General features: G+C 34.5%; 2 pseudogenes; both read left to right on the plus strand.

Moving 5' to 3' along the window:
* The first annotated feature begins 1,307 nt into the window (after positions 1–1,307).
* Positions 1,308–6,921, plus strand: LOC132314654 (cell number regulator 8-like; annotated as a pseudogene).
* An 825-nt stretch (positions 6,922–7,746) lies between these two features.
* Positions 7,747–20,902, plus strand: LOC132313115 (uncharacterized; annotated as a pseudogene).
* Positions 20,903–21,825: the final 923 nt, after the last annotated feature.

Raw genomic sequence — 21,825 nt, forward strand, 5'->3', positions numbered from 1 at the left:
CTTTTCTTTTCTGAAGGTGCTTGATTATTTATCTAATTGTGTATTTTCAATAGATTGCCAGGTAATTCTCTGTCAATTTGATTTGTTTTTTCTGTTTAAGTTCTGTTCATTTACAGAGTAATTGTATTGCTGCTTTTGTTTGTTTATTTCTTTTCTTCTTAGCCAAGTCTCCTACAGTTATTTGGGTGCATTTGATTATTTGGTATCCGCATGTTGTTTATGCTCAGACATTTTCTTGTCTGGTCTGGCTTTTTCTGCTGCTACTACACATATACCATGCATCAATAATAGGGTTAAGTCCCCCCTCAACCATGACCAGATTGAAGGAAACTCCCTGAAGTAAAAAAAAAACCCCTAAACTATAAGAGTGTTGCAATATACACCACACTGTCAAACAACCGTTAACTAATAAATAAAATTACCATTCTATCCATTAATTAAACTATGTCATTTCATGTGATATCCTACTTTAGATATTGACGTGGACTTGTAATCTCTATATCGAAGCAAAATTTGACTACTCATCCTATCTTAATCAATAATTTTGCTTATGTGGACACAAAAAAATATTCCCTCCAACTAAAGGATGACAGCTCAATTACTAATTTAAAAATATTAAAAATGAAATTGTTTATATTTCAGCTAATATATATATAAAACAAATTTTCTTCTTCCCCATCCATGGACGCCATTACCGCCGACGAAAATTAAACACTTTTATCAACAGATTCAACCAATTGAAGAATACCTAGATCATTAACAACTTCATTCAACTCAAAAATTCAAGCTTTGTATTATTATAATATGATTAGAAAAGCAATTAACGGAAGAGCATATTGAAATACCAGCCAAGATCAACCAAAATGGAGAGAGATCCCAGAAAGGGAGAGCGATTCAAACAAGCAATGACGAGGAACAAAGCACGGAGATTTACAAGAAGAGTGGAGGTTTAAGAGAGGACTATATATATACATTGTATTAGCTATCTCTGTGTATAATCATGCAAATTCAAATCAGAGACAATATTGCAAATTCACCGACGCCTCCGGCTTCCTCGACACCGTTGACGAATTGGTCGCCGTCATTTGTGATAGGATTCCCGTGGCCGCTGAGAAGCCCAAAGTTGGCTGTTTCGGCCGCGCTGATGATCTGCTCCAACTAGCGATGTTTCGGCTTAAGGACGACTTTCAGATCGTTGACTGATTTTTCACCTCTTCATCGTTCTTGTCATTGTCGGAGTTGGAGGTCAAAGAGTGAAATAAAAAAGTGAGGGAGATAGATTGGAGAGAGAGGGAGTGGCAGCGGCCATGGATGGTGGAGCTGGAGGTGGTTCTGAGGTAAGAAGCATCTTTGTGGGGGAAGGGAGAGCGATGGTGGTGTTGGCGCTATGGACAGTCAGTGGTGGTGTTGACCATGGACAGATGGTAAAGGTAGTTGGAGAGAGAGAGGACGGTAGACGCATATATATATATGTGTAATGTATGTATGTATAAATGGAAGAGAGTAACATATATATATATATATATACACATTATTTCTATATAATATTTATTTAATAGTCATAAGGTTATTTTTGCCATTCTAAATTTTTGCTTAATCACGTGTGTGTCACGTGCTTCCTGGACGTTAAATTTCGGATGGTCAACTAACAGTTTGCAACTAATAGAATAGTTTAGGGGGTTAAGTGTCTTTTTGATAGTTCAGGTTTTATTTTTGAGAGAGAAGAAAGTCCAGTGGGGTTAAATGAACTTAACCCTCAATAATATAGTTTAAGTACTACATTCCATGCCAAGTACCCAAAGTGAGGGTCATATCCTCTTAGCTTTTTGGATGGCATGTACAGAAACTTTGCTTTCGTAGTCAGCAATTCAGTTGCTGTTTCTGATAAAACTTAGTGAATTGGGGCATGCATAATGCTCACCAGATTTCCAATAGATTTAGGGGTCCGCCTTGATTTTCTGGTCTCTGTTCAGTCAATAAATCTTAATTTGAAAAGCCACCTTCATTTTCTGTTCTATGTTTAGTCAATTTATCTGTGTGTAAGGGTTGAATAATGTTTATTCTAGTTGGTTTTGTTGAATGGTTGAATATTGTTTTAATTAACTGCTTATATTGTGAAGTGCGTAACCTACATATGGCAAGTCAGTTTGAAGAAGAAGTGTCTGACTATTCTTCTTCTTCTTCTTATGACATAGAGGGTTCACATGTGGAGAGCTTGGCGAGGATGAGAGTATTGTTTCATCAGCCCAGAATGAGAAGGAACGGGGGTTTTTGCGATCGATAAAACCCAACAAAAGAAGTGACAGGACCCTTTGAGGTTATTATATATATATATATATATATATATATATATATATATATATATATATATTAGTATTTTATGCTTTGACATTATTCCGAATTTCCATCAAATTTTTAGTTGAACGTGTTATTTTCTTAAAGAATCTAAAGAGGTAGAGTGTTGCAAGAAGTTTTCTGGGGAACATATTTATTAATAATTTTTTTTAACAAAATGAGTATGCAATTTTGTTGCCTTCTCCACTTTAAACATTGTACTAGAGCAATCTAACCACTTTAAGCATTGTAATCTGATCCTGTTTTATATACCATTATTTTTTCCAATTGTATGTTTCCTTTATTTGGTTAACCTCAATATTACTACTTTTTTGTTTTTTGGTCAATTAAGGCTGTGGTAGGAGGGTTGCTGACACACCCTAACCCAATTTACATTATTAAATAACTTGAACAATTGAAATGTATCCAACCATCTGCATTAACCTCATACATACGTGACGTCATTATATATCAGAGTGCTTGCTTAACAGGTTACAATTAAAAATAAACTATAAATCCACCTTGCAAATTCTAAGAAAACTAAACCGTTAATTACAAATTACAATATTAAATTCTACTACAATATACAAAAGACGTTTCATTGTTATTTTCTCCAGTCACACTCAAAATTCTAGACCTGGCAGTAGTAACTCAACCTGATACTTGAAAAAAATGAATATGGAAGGAATGGGCTTAAAGCTCAGTGAATGCAACACTACCACATCATAGTAATATAAACGAATATTATCTGATAACTTTAATTAAACTTCATTTACATATTACAGGCATTAAAATATAGTACTCTCCTTCTAGGCCAGGGTATGGACCTTTTATAATATAGTACTCTTCTTCTTGGCCAGAGTATGAATCTTATTTAAATATAGTACTCTCCTTCTTGACCAGAGTATGGACCTTATTAAATATAGTACTTTTCTTCCAGGTCAGAGTATGGATCTTATATAATATATTACTCTCCTTCCAGGCCAGAGTATGGACCTTATTTAATATATATAAGCATTTTCACATTCAATAAACATCTTCAATACTTCAACATACCCATTCAGTTATAAACTTCCAACGAATACACTCACTTTAGCTACTTCCCGAATTATTTACTTATCCCCTGAAAATGTTGAAGTTGTCAAGTCATTCTCCTTGCCTATACAACATTATAACCATGTCATATATATTTCTGAAATGAATTAAATAATAAATCACAATTTTTATTTACAACCATATTCACAGTCATTTATGTGAAATTTCAACTCCACAATTCCAATTAACAATTATTTTCACTCAAATTATTCAAGTGAGATAACAAAATACAAATAAGTATGATTTATACACAATCAATCAACCAGCTTATCCGTGTAAAAATAAAAGCATTCAATAAAGGATAAAAAATAAAATTCACCTCCAGTACTTCTGTACCAAAAGTCACATACCCATTTTTCTTTCCCATCTTCTTATTTCTCTCTCCTTTAATCTCCTTTCTCCTTGGGCTTCTATAATCTCATATTACTATATATATATATGGGAGTAACTAGTAAGGCAAGGATGCTGCTGCTGCTGCTGCTGATGATGATATTTCAATTTCATTTTGATCATTATTCTTCACATGCTTCTCAATCTTCATTTTCTATCTTGACATTTGGGAGGTCTCCTTGGAAGTGTGGCCCCTTGTGTGCTGTATGGCACTAATGCCGAGAGGCTCACATCTCGGCCTGGGACTTTCGCAAAATCACTGCTTGCCTTATTCTAGTCTATACCTGATTGGCAATTCTTTTTTTTCTGCTGGAACTTCCTCGCACCATGGTTCTCATATCCTAGTCGTACAGCTATCCACCGGAAGTTCAACCTAGAGGCAAGTTTCTATTTTCCATTTCTAAGCTCTGATCCTTCATCTTATATAAACTGTCAGTTTTAATGTGTTTTTTATGGTTACTTGACTTCATTTGTTCTTCACTTTGCATGGGTTGACTGTTTAGAATCTTAGTAATTACATATATTTGTTGTGTACTTTAATTTTGTTAGACAGTGGTTCTGTTCTTCTCTTTAACTGGTATTAGAACTTTTTTCCAGTGGAAATGCTATAATATTCTCTAATAATGAAGTGCCAACCCTTATGGCTGGCATCTGGCTAGTTCAGTTGAAAAACGTTATAATACCGATCTTAATTTGTTCTTGAATTGTTTGAATGGATTCCTAAAAGTGAAAATATGTAGATGTCCGTAACCTTTAACTTTTAAAATGCGTATGTTTGTGGTTAAGCAACTTAGCTCCTAAAAGTCTTTGACATTGGCTATTCACGTGCAGTCGGCAGTTCCATTGTCGTAAAATGTTGGTAGAAAAATAGAGTGGATGGTGCATACATTTTTAAACTTGCTTACTGAATCAATTCATCGAACCATTCAATATGTGGACTACTATTGCCACTTTTCTCGAAAGACTATGGTGGGGTTTGCATCAGTAAGTATAACAATCCTCGAGAGCTCATGATCCGCTATCAACATGCAGCATTGCAGCCTATTGAGTGCTGCCTTTTGTTAAAGCATGGGTTCATCGATTATTTCCCTACTCTTGTTTAGCTTCTCTTCACTTTGTCAGGCCCCGTGAGTTGCTAAATGAAACTTTTGACATTTTTTTGGCCTTCCTTCAACCCAAGGTTTCTCAAATTGGTTTCAGAACTTTGTTTGCTTAATACATGATGAAAGCCTTTCAAATGGGCTTAACTTGATTTACCACCCCAGCTACTCGTTTTTTTTGCCTTTCTTATTTCTATACAAGTGATTCCTTGTATTGTCTTTCCCTAGAGATTTTGATATTATAATACGTGTGTCATGCTTTCGGTTGACTCATGCAGGGTAGCTGTGAGGCACTTACGAGATAATGTGGTTGTTGTGGAAGCTTTGTGGAGTATGAGGCGCAATGTGAGCAATGCGAGTCAGCTTGCGACTCTGCAACTCGTATCTTCTGCCATGCATGTGCCCTTTGCCAGGAAGGGGCGTGAGCTCCGTCATAGGCTTCCTCATCCAGGGTTTAAAGCCCAACCTATCCTGGTTATGACAGCTCCTGGAGGGCAGACCAAGAGTTGTGAGATGGCCTTGGAATGTAAATAAGTATGCGTATACTACTATGATACATCATTTTGATATGTTAATGAAACTGCCCTTGCAGTTTCTAAACCGTGCTTGAATGCCCGACACTCGTTTGCTGAATCATGTATAAATAAGATACTTTGAGAATAAAGCCATTGTTTCTGTTGTGCGTATAATGCGTTGTATTTGCTCTTTCTATTTGGAATGAAGCCAGGATTGTAACATAAAGCTACTTTATTATCCGTTAAAGCGCGTCAAATTTTCTGAATGCCATGAACATGTGTCACTGAGACTTCAAAACTGAATGTAGTGTTTATAATGAAATTGGTTAGCTAGGAAAATGGAGCTCAGGTAGACCAGAAAATTTTCACTCTAATCAAGGATCTCCATTGTAAATCTATTACAGGCCACGAATGTAGATAGGAGGACTGAAGTTCTAAGATAACATTCTTTCTTATCAGAAAGTTTTAAAATAGAAAATACTCCAATTATTCGATTAATTTACATGTTTTCCCCCTACTGTAGTAAGTCTTGCTTTTGAAAATGACTTTATGCACGTCCTTTGTTTTTGACTATATGAATATAAAAAAAAAGAAAAAAAGAAAAAGAGTAGAAGCAGCTTCCATCTATAAATATAATTATCTCAAATTATATTGAAGTCACAATTATTGAAAGGAACCATCTCTTGATGAGAGAAAAATAAGTGACTACTATGATTCTCAATCTCTACCAATATGATGAGAGGAAAAAAGAGATAACTACTGTAGTGCAACCATTTATTAGCAATAGTACTGGACATGGGGATGGATGAAAACTCTAAAATAGCAGCTCAGCATGAAAGAAGGAAACAACAGTCTCTCAAATGTCTATTCTCCTGGTGTTGAAACAACTTGCTTCAGTGTCTCCCTCTTCATCTTCTTCTTGGAGACTGGGCTTCAACACTTAAAATGAGTTTCTTAATTTAAAAAAAAAAAAAAAAAAAAAAAACACGTGCATACCAACCAATCGAGTATAGAAAGAACAACTGAAAAAAAAATAATATTAATAATAGTAAAGTCTTTCTTTATTTTTATTTCAGAATTGACAAAGAATATGTGAAAAATATAATTATTTTTGCTCCTTAAGCTGGAAAAAAGAAAGAAGAAAAGAGAAACTTAGAAGAATTAAACAAACAAGAGGAAATTTTGAACCATATCTTTGAAATTCAGAGTTGATACTCTTCATTTTTTTATTTTACATTTAAATTTTAAAAGTTTTTTTTTTTTTTTTTTAGGGTGACAAAACATTTGAGTGTTATTTAATTTTTGGAATGCATTTGTACACGGAATTTTAGATATGTAAAGAAAAAAATGATCAATATAGGAAGAATAATAAGGTAGAACAAAAAATTATCCTAAAGATTTGCATTTATCAAGGAATCCCATGACTGTCTTAAAAGAAAGAACAAGTATTTGTTTTAACTTTCCCCCCCAAAAAAAAAATAATAATAATAATAAAATGAATTTTTTACATTGACCGTTAAAGGGAGTGGCTTCTACACTTTATCTCACAATCCAAAAATTGGGTGTTAGATAGTTTATTATTTTCAATTCTATAAATATTATTTTAATTTGTGTTTTAAATTGTAAATATTATTTTAATTTGTGTTTTTAATCTCACAATCCAGAAATTGGGTGTTAGATATTTTATTATTTTCAATTCTATAAATATTATTTTAATTTGTGTTTTAAATTGTTACTATATAAAATTAGGAGTTAACTCATTGAAGAGACATATAGTTATTCCTTTTCTCTTACGTAATAATTTGAAACTTAATTTATAAAAAAGTTTAAAAATTATCATAATAAATTAAAAAATAATATGTCACGTGAGCTCACATGTCCCAAGTCCAAATCTAGCCCGAAAATGAATGAGCTTGGTCCAATAAGCCTCGAAATGCGGGCGAGTTGGAAAGTGTTTCCGGTTTTTTTTTTTTTTTTTGGGTCCGAAAATGTTTCCGTTTTCACAGATTGGAATTATAAATTTATATCCATTATTTTCGAAAATAAAAAATTATATCCATAGACTATCGCACGGCTCAGAGATGTCTTCCTCAAGATCACACTCTTCATCTGAAGAACACTTGTACAAAAGGTTGTCAAATCAGTTTTCCAAAAAAAAAATACGATGCCGTTTCGCAGTCATCGCATGCCAGATAAAGAGACCACCTGTACGGACAAGCAGGCAATTCCGTAAATTCCTTCAAAAAGAACTCTCTAGTCTCTGTACATAACTAACCATTTCGCTCCTTCACCACATTACTTGAAAAGAACTCTCTAGTCTCTGTACATAACCAACCATTTCGCTCCTTAACCACATTAGTTGAAACCGCAGGCAGAGGGAGGGAGGGAGAGTGAGAGAGAAGGAAGGTGCAGAGTGAGAGAACAAAGCCCTAATCCTTTGACACATTTCTGGTTCTGAATTTGCTAATAGTATCTCTGTTTACTGATTTTGATTTTTGAGCTGATTGATAATTAATCAAATGAGTCGTTTAGGGTTTAAATCTGTGGTCTACCATGGAGACTCTTGTTTGGGAGAGTTGGAGACTATCCCAGTTAAGGACCAGAGTTTCCATTTCCCCAATAACGAGATTCGAATCCACCATATATCACCCCTCAGCGAACGATGCCCTCCTCTTTCAATCCTCCAAACAATCTCTTCAGTTCGGTGCAAGCTCGAATCAACCTCGCTGGTCGAACAGTCTCACTTGATCCATCTTCATGCCTCTTGCCTCGACGAACTCAAGGTCACTGTCAATTGCCACATAATTATATATATATATATATATATATATATATATATATATATATATACACTGTTTTTGTAAGTATCGGTTCCATTGTTACTGTGTTGATCACATAGACAGGTTTCATATGAGTCTTACATGTAGTAAATTTTTTTTTTCAAAATTATGTTGGTGGTATTATACCATTTGGTTTTACAGACGGCTGTGGTGTTGCTTGGAGAGGAAGAGGTTCACTTGGTGGCAATGCCAAGTAAACAGAAGAAGTTTCCGTGTTTTTGGTGCTACAGTGTTCCATCTGGTTTATATAATTCTTGTATAGGAATGTTAAATTTACGATGTCTTGCCATTGTGTTTGATCTTGATGAGACTTTGATTGTCGCAAACACTATGAGGTCGTTTGAGGATAGAATAGAGGCTTTAAAGGTTCGGATTGCAAGAGAAACAGTCCGAACCGGTGTATTGGGGATGTCCTCTGAGCTGAAGCGGTACGTCGATGATCGTGCTTTGTTGAAGCAGTACACAGAGAATGATTGTCTTGTGGATAATGAGAAGGTTTATAATGCTAAGTTGGAGGAGGTAGCTCCTTTATCAGAAAGCCATGAGCGAGTTCTTCGGCCTGTTATAAGATTGCCAGAAAGGAATATAGTTCTCACTCGCATTAATCCTGAGGTTAGAATCTGCAATTATATATTTGTGTGTTTATATATGTATATATGTAATCAATCAATTTTGTTATATATGTTAGTTTCAGTAGTCTGTTCGGCTTGTCACTTGTGTGAATTGATTGGTGTAGGGTTTATATTGACTGCGGTAAAGTAATTACTCATAGCTTTAGAAGTTGAAACATCGCTGCCATCCTTTTATCTGCAATTATATATGTGTGTGTTTGTATATGCATATATGTAATCAATCAGTTTTGTTATGTATGTTGTTTCAGTAGTTTGTTATGCTCGTTTGAATAGATTGATGTAGGGTTTATATTGACTGCGGTAAAGTAATTACTTTACCGCACATTATGTAGGGTTTATATTAGAAGTTGGAACATTATGTTCAGCACAATTTGATTTGCTAATGAAGCTTTGACATATGTTATATGAGAACACTCCCTAAGCAAGAAACTGATCAGAAATACTGATTAATTTGACTCAACTGAAAGAGCTTATAGATCAGTTTCTTTAACCCTTGGATCTGTTATGATATACGTGATTTTGAATTTCGGACGTTTTGTTGAATTGGGATTAATGACTTTTCATATGCTTCCTCTATGCACATTCTAAAAGTTTTTCCATTAGAATGTAGCTAAGTATATATATGTCTCTAGGTCTACTTGAAACATAATCTCAGCTTCTCTCTCTCTCTCTCTCCTCTCTCTCTCTACCTTTGTGCTTGATTATCGTTCAATTGCTTCCTTGCACTATGTTATGAGTTTGAACTGTTAGCATATCCCCGAGTTACTTTCAATCTGTTAGGACTTTGAACATTTAGCATATCCCTGGGTTACTTTCAATCTGTTTGCTATTGGTGATGCTATACAGGAATAAATCAATGCCCAGGAAAAAAAATGAATGTGAAATTTAGCCTCAAATCAATTAATAAAGGTGATCGGTAGAAGATTTGCGCAGTGCTGCTATTTGAAGCTTCACGCTTTACAATTCATGATGCTGTTTTGACTGCCAATTATGGCAGTTTGATTCTTCATCACATATCATACATGTTCTTAACTTGATGAGTTACTCCGTAAATTATTTTTGCTGCTCCATTAGTAACAGTTGGTTCCACTATGTGACATACATGATCATCGTTTGCTACACAACGTCACAACTTATTAGCTATTATGAAACACTGCTATTGTGTTGATCATGCTTCATCCGTTAAGTGATTTTTTTCATCCTGTTCAATTTATGTCTCAGTACTTGGATAACTAAAGTTACTTAAGGTGGATTTTAGTTGAATGTTCATTTTAATTGACACCTGCACATTAATGTGGTTGAGGAACATTGCTAAAATCACACAATCAGCTCCATATGCATTTGAACTTTTTGTAGTCCTGATCCGAGAAACATGGGATGTATAAATGGTTTGAATTTTTGTGTTTGTACACACATTGTACGTATGTACCAACAATTTTTGTTGGCACAAATAGCTAAAGTAGTGATGCTTTCTTTAAGGACTAACCCCGGAATCACAAATAAAAAACAGTGAATAGATTCATAGGTTGGATACCTTGTAATAGAAGTCATGCTTGATAGACATTTTTTGCAGTTTTTAAACTATGGATCTATATGTTTCACTTCCCTCCATTTTGATAAAGGGATGTTTCAGTTTCTGAAACACAAGGCCTTACACAATTTTTATTAATTAGTGGTCTTTTGCATGTGCAGATCCGTGATACTAGTGTGCTTGTTAGGTTACGACCTGCTTGGGACGATTTGAGAAGTTATTTAACTTCAAAAGGGCAAAAGATTTGAAGTTTATGTTTGTACCAGGGCTGAAAAAGAATATGCATTAGAGATGTGGAGGCTGCTAGACCCAGAGGCGCACCTTATAGGTTCAAAGCAATTATTGGACCGTGTTGTATGCGTCAAATCAGGCAAGCGCCATAAATTGAGAATATGTTGACCTGACCATGGATCATGCTTAAATTTATTATTCTAGTGCTTAATAAATCAGTACCTATTAGAACTTGGAAATACCAAAAGGTTTTCTTCATCTAATTTTTTGTTCATTTCTTATTGAAGTTAATATGTAGGATGTCTTAGCAGAAATGGAAACTGATGTTTTAACAGACTAAATGCTTTTTTATGATTCCTAGTGTCTATCCATGCACTATAGGTTTCTATACTAGATCTCTGATCATCTCTCTTTTTCTTGCCATCATTGTTTTTAATTGATTTCTACTTCACAGGTACCAGGAAGTCTTTGCTTCGTGTCTTCCAAAATGGCAATTGCCATTCAAAGATGGCTATGGTGATTGATGACCGCTTGAAGGTTTGGGAAGATATGGATCAATCTCGAGTTCACGTAGTACCTGCATTTACTCCTTATTATACCCCTCAGGCAGAGGTATATATCTTGTTTTCTTCTATGCGTGTTCATTGAAATCAGTTCATTATTGTAGTAGAAGTGATGTTAACACAATATTTTCTTAAACAGACGGCAAATGCTGTTCCGGTCCTACGTGTGGCAAGAAACATCGCATGCAATGTTAGAGTTGGTTTTTTCAAGTAAGAGAAGTTCCACTCTGTACTAAGGAAGTTTTTATATGACATAATAAAGAGTTGGCAATATTGTAATTTCCTTATGGAATATTTTGTTCTATTAAGCTTATGATATATGTCCATCTGCCATGTCAATCAGAGAGTTTGATGAGCATTTATTACGAAGAATTTCTGAACTCTTCTATGAAGATGACGTGGTAAATTTACCAACTGCACCTGATGTGAGCAACCGCTTGATGTTAGAGGTATTTAAATATAACATTTGACTCTAGAGTCTCATTTTGTTAATAAAAGTTGGCATTTTTATTCAGATGTTTCCATTTATTTCAGGATGCTAGCTTTGTACCAAATGGAAATACAAATGCTCCCATTGCTGAGGGAATGAATGGTCCTGAAGTTGCACAGAGATTGCACCAATTGGTAGTCTTTTTTTTTCTTTTTTTCTTTTTTTCTTTTTTTTTTTTTTTTTTTTTTTTTTTTTTTTTTTTAATAATTTTTATTGGCATTCCAATATTTTGTTTTATTTAGCACGAGGCAATTGTACTGCTTTTATGTGATTTATTTTCTTCTGTTTCTGTTACCATGCAAGTAATCCTTCTGATTATCATAATGCCGAGAATTTATTTCCATTTCCTCTTTCCTAATATGGGTCAGGACGAAAAGTATATAGCAGATTCTGCTAGTCATATTATGACTAGTAATCCTCGGCTGAGTACTGAAATCTCTCAGCTGCCAGTGCCAGCTGTTCAAAATGTTTTTGCTCCAGCATTTTCAAGAACAGTCATACCTTCAGAGAGTAGGTTTTCAGTTTCTGCTATGTTTATAGTTTCTGTTATGTTCTGTCGTGCCTTTTATATAATACCACCTGTGTGCCTTTCATAAAATACAACCCGTGTTAGTCTAAATGTGTGTGCCACAGACAATTTAATTTTTTTTTATGCAAGATTTTGTTTTGTGTAGAGCTGATGAATCAAGTGGATCCCCAATTGTGGTTTGCCTCTGCGGGGAGTACGGCGCAGGTGCCACTGATTAATTCGTTGGTATATTACTTTCCTGAGGGCCATGCCAAGAATGCTAATGCAGAGTTGCCGGTTATCGATCCACTTCATAGGAAGATTACTTGTCGAGTATCTTCTGTGCTTTTACGTTCTGATCCAGTCACAGACGAAGCATTTGCTGAAATTGGATTGACTCCATGCCCTGAGCCTTCCGGCCAGCAGGGACATTCAAATCTTCGTGCTGCTGCTGTAATACTTAATCAAGTCTCCTTCAAAGTCTTAACCAGATCTGACATAAAGGGGAGCCTATATGTTTGCAAACAGATGGCGACAACGATGTTTCCTGCCTTGGAGTCCCTGGATGATCCCCCTTCTCAGATCATTTATGCTAATGATCCACAAAATATAACTTGGACTTTCAAGCACATCAGGAAAGCAAGAGGGAATGATATCTTGTCTGAAGGTTGGAGAAGGTACGTGGTGAACAAAAATGCGGTGGAGGGAGATGCTTTAGTCTTCCTGAAGGCTAAAGATGATTCACTTTTAGTTGGAATCGTGAAACAGATCAGCAGCATTGAGAGGTCACCATCTATTAGAAAAGATGTTTCTAGGGCCATTAGAGGAATCCCTTTCAATGTTACATACTATCCAAGGGCAGTTGGCCCGCAATTTTGTCTAGGAATAACTGATGTGGACAATGCATTTAAACTTCCTTGGTCTGATGGGGTGCGGTTCAAAATGGCATTTGAAACTGAAAATTCCGGAGGATTAAAGTTCTATAATGGTCAAGTGACCTCAATTAGGCAGGAAGATCCATGGAATTATTTGGAGGTGTGTCAATTAAACTTTTTTTTTTGGCTTTATTATAAATTTGCTGTCATAATACTTTCTTTAATCTTAAATTTGATGTTCAGGTAAGATGGCAACACTCGGATCGGACGGAAAACCCCATTAGCCCGTGGACTGTTGAACCACTCCCTCACAACAAGATCTTGAATCCACGTGTTCCTTCCACCCTGCCAAGCCCTGGTAATCAACAGCATTCTCCAATAATGATGCTTGACGTTTCTATGCTGGAGAAACAGATTGCGAAGGGAGAATCATCAAGGAGCAAAGGACACCAAAGGAATAATCAACTTGAAGCTGATGGTTAGTGCAATTTTTAATTTAATTTTCCTTTTGTATTATACTTAAAATTAAATTTCCTAATAGAATGAATAATTCGAACTTCAAAATTACCTGTTGTCTTCTTGAGTACTAATTCTCGTATGCAGTGGTTTTAATTCTTGTTTGGTTGACCATTATCACATGTACTCTCACAGTACTTGACTGTGTGTGTATTTTTTCATGGAAATTAATATTCGGTTCTCGGTCTAGAAAGCGCGTTGCTGATAGTTGATGATGTAGAGCAAGTAAGTAAATCTGTAATCAACTAAATGTGTTCATACTTTTGTATTTATTTGCAAGCAATATTGTGTTGAATCTGGCTACCCACTTGTGTGAGCAAACCATGTTAGCAATCAAGAAATTGGTAGCGTAAAATATAAGAAGACTCATACTGTTTACTTAATGGTGCTTGCTGCAAATGAAAGACAGTTTAACTTTGAAACCCCAACGCATTAAAGGAATAAAGTTATATATTGAAGTACAACTATGATGATATACAAAGTACAAAGAGTCGAATAGTACAGAAGTTGATGTGTATTACCTTTATTTGTCTTGTTTTACAGCATCCCGTGCTCTTAGACGAATTCACACCTAAGAAATCACTTTTTTAGAAGTCCTGTTATGTTATTGGATCCTGCATATGGAGACTGGATCCTTGATAAATCTCACTTGTATCCCAAACTTAAAAATTGTAATATTTTTAAAACCATTAACAAATGGTGGTGGATATGTGTGCAAAGGTTCATTGGGCCTGTACTTCCTGATTGAGTAATTTATTTTTGTATTTTTCTTGAATTTCTTTTGTCAATCAGACTCTGCCTTCTGGGGATTCTGCTGGTGAATTAAATGCTTTGCAACTCATTCAAGCTTATAAGGTTAAACTTTATAATCTCTCTCTCCCCGTCTATGTATATATATTGGTACATCTTATTAATCATGGGTTGTTACTGCAGGAGAAGGCTACTAGGCTTCCTCCAATTGAAGAAATTCGGACGGTTCTTGATCACAGTTTACGCGGCATGCTATCTACTCTCTCTCATGTAAGAATTCTTTTATACTTTGCCAATTATTTATTTTTATTGGAACCAGATCATGTAAGTTGAGCCTTTACTTCTGCACTGTTATTTGGAATAGTATTATTGGAACTGGATCAAAATTATGGATGTTCGGGATGATTGATTAAATGGAGCTTTTATTTTCTGGATTCTATCTTTGGCATTATTATATGAATGGAAGGATGAGGACGGACAGCTTGAATGGACAAATATGTGATAATTTGATAGTAACTTACAACTGTCCTAATGAATTCTATTCTAGGTCCTGTGATTTTCCCCTTTTTGGGTTTTTTACGCAAAAATTGTGTTTGTGCTATACTCTTTTATACTTTCTGTTTGTTGCATGATTTTGAGAATGATTGAAGGAATTAAAAAGTAACTAGAATTCAAAAATCAATCTTCACAACAAGCTAACTGGATTTTAAAAGGGATCAACAAAAAATTGAAAATTTAATTAAAAGCAAAATGATATTCATAAGACCTATTCAACCCCATAGGTCAAACTCACCGCTCACACTCGACACATCAGAACCTAGGGTTTCGGTTCCACGGATCTATCAATTGGTATCAAAGTACAACAATTGTTAGATTTTCCATAATAATTCTAATGAATCAATTTCACTTATCAAAAAAATTCTAATGAATCAATTTCACTTATCAAAAAAATTCTAATGAATCAATTTCAATTAATCACAGCTGAAGGGAAAAAAAAAAAATGTAAACAATTATCATTGCCAAATTGTACAACTGACAAATGCAAATACAAGCTACATAATTGATTGTGAAAAGTTGAAAACATATTACCTTTTCCAAATTATTGGCTCAACTTATTTACAATTGCCTTTTCATCTGCAGAAGCATGAGGGTTATCCGTCAGGGTCGATGGTTGACTTTGCGTGTGATGCATATGGATATCCAATATTAGCAATCAGCAGCTTGGCGGTTCAGAGCAAGGTTTGCACCATTACTTTAAAATTCATAGTCAAATAAAATTTCAAAATTTAGAATGATTTTGGCAAAATCCTGAGAGATATTGCGAGTTGCAAGTGAAAATCGTCCTTTTCTTCCGATTTATATGTAAAGTTATATTGCAATACAATGGTTCCTGATAGTTACTAGTGTTTTTAAAATTGATAAGACAGAAATAGAAAAGGGAATGCTTGGACACTCCTTGAATAAAGAGAATGTTTTTTAAGATGAGCTTGGTCAAGGCCAAAACCTAGATTGTCCCAGACATTCATTATTCTTAGAATGTCTCTGATACATTTTCTTTATCCTTATAACCAAATGAATTAACACTTTGTTCGAATAAATGTTTATGGCCTCTTTGTTTCCTTTTCTTTGAGGAAATATTAGTCTTTGAAAAGTCAGGTAATTATTTGGAACTATGCTGCTATATGCAGGACCTCCTATCTAATCCCAAATGCTCATTGCTTGTGGCAAAAGATCCTGAGGATGGGACTGATTTAATAATAATAGTGCACGGTGATGCTATTTTTGTAAGTCCTTAACTTTTTTCTAAAATTTTACTGTTTTTGTTCTTTTTTCTTTTTCTCCATTTGTTGGTGGGGTAAGAAGCTGTCCTAAATTATGCTGCTTATGTTCTTTTCATTTGCCGGTTGTTGCATTTCACTCCACTGACCCTTAATTGGATCATTAAAAATAAATTTTCTTGTGATCAATTCTATAGGTTTCTGAGAAAGATATAGAAGCTATTCGAACTGCATACTTGGCAAGGCATCCTGGTGCATTCTGGGTAACCTTTGCTCATTCATTATCTGGCATACAATGTATCATGGCTCGATAATTGTTATGCTTTCTCCCCTATTTATTTAGATAAACTATTAAGAGAATTTTTTTGAATATGAAGGTTGGTTTTGGCGATTTACAATTTATACGCATCGAGCCCAAAGTTGTGCGATTTGTCTCAGGGACAACTTCATTGGGATCAGGAGGTTTGTGTATCATCCATCCATTTTCCTTTCTGGTGTGCAAATGTGGACTGGGTTGGGGCAAAAGGGGGAGCTGACATGTTGCTTAAGTGCCAAAATACAAGAAACAGTGCCCTTCTTATGCTATTGTTGCTGAATATTTGATCTGTTCATGTTCTCAGTGCCTCCTGCCAATTGCCTTACCACGTTTGATTTCTCTTATTAAAACTGTCTTTCCTCATTTATGATATCTTGTACTACTTTCAGAGTTCAGCAAAGAGGAGTATAGAATTGCAAAAGTTGATCCAATATTTCAGTTCTCTAAGCCAGTTGTGGTATTACCTGCTAACATGTGCCTTTGGATTACATATCGCTTTTTTTTTACCTTTGATGCAGCCTTCTGTCATTTCTGTTTAACTCTATGTTATTGTCACTTGTCAGTCCCACATGAATAGAGATCGTGCAGAAGATACAAAACTTATCGTACAACACTCGACATCAATCCCGGTAATCCAGAAGACTCCTTTGAACCATCTCTTTTTTGTATTATCTAGCTGGAAATTTGATCTTAACTATTAAAAAACCAAAATAACTCAACTGATTGAAATAGATAAACCAGGATGATTGCAAATTGGGGCTTCCAACTAGGCCTATTTCACTTGGAAACGAAAATGTTCTGTCCTAATGGATTTGGAGCCATAACCAGAATGGATTTTATGCTAATGATTTGATCAAGTTTGCTTTTATGACACCCCTTTCCTCTTCTCCCTGAGTTCAAATGTCAGTTGGGACATGGGTGTGCACGTCTTACTTATCCAAACAAAGAGAAAAAAAAGTAACAACGGAAAATGTTCTCACCAAAATGAAACTGAAATTTGTTGTTCCCAATCAATTTGCATTATTAAACAAATTATATCATCTGACGCCAGCCACTTTTTCAAACTTGTTTAGTTTAAGGGTGTCAGTCTTGTACCAAAATGTGCAGTAATTATCTCTGTTTTTTCAAAACTTGTATTTTGTTGGATGAAACCTTAAACATCCCCTTCTTTTCTTTCAGCCTTTGTTAAATCTAATTTTAGTGAGGTGATTACTTAATATGGTTTTAAGTTTCACTTACTGAGTTGTGGATGTTGTACATAGCTTGCTGATGTGGCATTTTTTTAAAGGATGCTTGTGTTATTATATCTGCCATTTCTCTTGTATTAGTTAATTCCTCAGTATAGAAATGGCTGTTTAGTTAAATAATAATGAAATTATAGTGGACAGCATATGTTTCAAAAAATTGATTTTATGTTGTTCTCCCCAGGTGGACTCTGCTCACATGCTGGATTTGGACAGTCTTGGTTTTAACGTTAAGGTGATGCTGATGTTTACCGTTTCATATTCTGTTTATTCCTAATAATTGTAGGACTTGTTATTGTTTTTTTCCTGCTATATATGACGGGAAGATTGGGTCTTTCATTGAAGTTGTTGAGGCTCTTGTTGCTGGTTGCTAATTATGTAGTGACATATGCTGGAAAATAAGCTATTTGGTGAAAGGATTCTCTTTGCTAAAAACTTAGCAAGCCTTATTGGGTTCACATTTTTTTCCTATTTCAACCATCCCCCTTCACAATTGTGCTTACAATTTGTATTCTATCAGGCTGGCTATCAAGGGAGCACTTTCAAGTGTCGAATCCCTTTCCCTAGACATGCAGCCGATAGAAAGTGAGTCGTTCAAATTTGAATGATCTACCATAACTTTGAAACTTGTGCTGAGATTTTTTTTTCTTTGTTCTTTGCCTTTGCTCTTGGTTATTGTTACATTCTGATCAAATGGATTGCACAGTGAGGGTCTGGTCTCATTTATTATACATATCACTTACTTTATCTTTCACAGTGGAGGCGGGGCAAATATCAGAATTTGTACTTTTGGTACAAGAATTTTTTTTAGGAAGAATAAAGAGATATCCTTAGGAAAAGGAAGGGCCCTTTTTCAATTTTCTGGGTTTAGTTGAATGTGGAGGAAAGGTGGAATGATTATATAAGATTTTTGAACAGTAGAAATTTCATCCCAATATTGAGACCCAACTGAAAAGAAAGGAATTACTGCTGTGGTGATGATGACTGTGGAAGAACCAATGAACTTCCCAGTGGCGGTGACAACAATAAAATTGGTGGATTTCTTCAGGGAGAGAGTGGGGATGGGGGGAAGTGGAGGGAGATCTCTGAAACTTTTACCATTTCGTCATTTTCCAGTTTGAATTTCCTCCATATTCAAACCCCCTTTAACATGAATGCGAATTTCTGACACAAATCAAAATTTAAATCTGAAGCTTCGACTGATTTCCACCATTCATCTTCCTTCTCCATTATTACATATCCTAATTTCCACCATTCTTAATCCCTTTAGCATGGATGGGAGTTTCTGATGCCACAATCTAGTTTAAATCTTAAGCTTGATTGACATCCACTGAGGTCAAAACAAGGGATTGTAAGAGAGAGAGAAGTGAGGAGAAAGATTTGAGAATCGAGTCCCAAGGGAAGGAACAGAGACGTTATAAAAAGAGCCAGATGTTAAAAGGGCAATTTTGTCATTGCATTAGATAACAAAGTGGAGTAAAGTTCCAGAAGTATTTTTGGACCGCAAATAGCACTTTCCATATAAATAATATGCTATATGAAGACTTCGTCCTTAACTAGAGTCGGATTGCTTTTCTGGGTAGGTTGTATTTATATTCTTTCCCAAACTTCTGCAGGGATGTGGAGACTCTCATTGTTGAAATGCTTCAAGCTGCTATGCCTCAAGTTGGTTGATTACACTGAAGAATAGCAAAGAGGTGTGCTTTCCCAAATTCGTAATGCAATTTCTTGCTTGATCATTTAGTTGTCATCGACATTGTAATCATTGCTCTACCTTATCCTGGTCTTATCGCAACTGATTATTGAATCTGTTACCCAAGTAGACCGCAAGCGTTGAAGTCCCCCAGGTTGCGTGGAGGCTGGTTCCACGAGAGGGGAATTTTGTTGAGGCGTCTGCTTTACATGCTCCTAGCCAACTGCTCTATCCCACTGGGGATTTAGTACATAGTACTTCTGAATTAAGTACAAAACCTGGTTCTGTTAAACTCACAAATAATATTCAAATCTTGCAAATAATCAATCTTTGTGAATATATTTCAAATTCTTCATGAATTTTCTTTTCATTTGATGCAGTTTTGGAATAACTGTTTGATATTTAATAGTTTTATCTGGTCTAACTGACGTCTATTCCACAAGAAATTGCTCTAGAAGTTCCTCCAGAATTTGATCTGGATTTGAATCAAATGCAGCAACTCTGTTTTTCTCTGTGGCTGTGAATATCCCAAACATTGAACATTAATTCATTCAGTGGTGGTGCTCCTAAAAAAATAGTCGTGACTATTTTCTTAGATTTTTCATGAAATGTAGTTCATAGAGTCCCAGATGTTCTAACACTTGTGTCGCACACATGGTTGTGTTCTGAAAATAATAGCGTGTAAATATTCATTAGCTCTAGTTTTTAATTTTCTGTTTTTATATTGCTTTATTTGTAAATGCAGTGCTCGTCTTTTTTTCAAAGTCATGGAGATACGTCATAAGTTAGTAGTCCATCATTTGGATAAAGTGTTTACATTATGGAATTTGGATCCAGATAGATACTCTTATATGGAATTGCATGATGATTGTTATAAGTATTGTAGTTGTCCATTGTTTGGTGATGTGGCGGTTGCACTTAGAATTGAATACGAATTATATGGTAGTAAACTCAGAATGTTGGTTGTTGATGACAATGATTTGCTGGAGATGTTTAGTTTTCACAATTGTAGGAGTGACAAACATATTTGTCGATATAATTCCAGCTATCAATGTTGAGATTCCAAACAATGGACCACAACCTGTACCTGTATCAATTGAAACTTCTTCTGTCCATGTTAGAAAACTAATTTATTTCTATCAATGTTAGGGACTGCAGATTCTGGAGGAAGCCTCCCTTGATGAATTTCAAAAGTTCAGTGAAGACGAACGTAAATGTGCACAACCGGAGGAATGATGAATAGATTTAACAAGTTCTAGGAAGAGGCATAATAGAATAGCATTTTGCCAAAGATTTGTAACAGCTTGACTTGTAGAAGCCCCAATATGAAGATCTGAGTTGCAGAACTTGTTATGAACCATTTCTTGAAGTAGTCAAATGCCTTTTGAAAGTGATGTTGCAGAGAGTTATTGTTAGATCTAACTTCTTCATATGTCTTGGTAAAGTAGGGTTAAAGAAATGCAGTTTTTCCAAATGAAGACGATCATTTGTTTACAAATTATAGACTATGCGTAGATATTTTTATTGTTATCCTAGAGAATTGTTAAGCTACAGGCACGTGAGAGACCACCTAAGTTTCTCCTTCAAGTCGCATACATTTCCAAATTCAGATTTGGTTTCTTCAAGTAAGGTTTTATTAAATGATAAATAATAATAATAATAATAATAATAATAAATAAATAAATAATAATAATAATAATAATAATTAAAAAAGAGAGAGAGAATGTTGTTTGCGTTTAGCAACAGAAAACGTTTTCTTGTTTCTATTGTCAACTCTTAAAGAAGTAAAACAAAAGCAAAAAATATGTTGAATAATATGTTTTTGTTTTTTTGTAACAGAAAATGTTTTTCATTTTTATGAAGAAATGAGAAAACATAAAAAAATATTTCTCATGTTTTTGACACTGTTGAGTAAAAACGTTTTCACTATTATTATTACATATACGGTTCATTTCAAATAAAATGTATGTTATTCATGTTATATATTAATGCTACATATTAAATGCTAATAAAAATAATTTTTTTAATATATAATTATAATTATATTATATATTAGTGTAAATTATTTTTTATTTAACAAAAATATATTTTTAAAATATAATATATTATATAATAGAGTAAATTATTTTTTGGGACAACAAAAATTATGAGTTATTATATATTTATTTTTTATAGTATTATTAAGTTATTATGCAAAAGATATAATATATTATTATATACCATATCTATATTATAGTTATATTATTTATTATAATATAATATATGTTAAATATATTATATATTTTATAATAAATGTATATATGATGCATATGCATGCACTTATATACATAATTGGTGAGAGTGTTTTTGTCCTAATATATCTTATTTTGTACTTATGTATTGAGTATTATTATGATTTGTGATTTTAAATTGAATATTATATTT

Source organism: Cornus florida, unplaced genomic scaffold (genome assembly GCF_030987335.1).
Source record: "Cornus florida cultivar Cherokee Brave unplaced genomic scaffold, ASM3098733v1 CherokeeBrave_3.0.0_Hap2_Chr06, whole genome shotgun sequence".
NCBI classification, from domain to species: Eukaryota; Viridiplantae; Streptophyta; class Magnoliopsida; order Cornales; family Cornaceae; genus Cornus; species Cornus florida.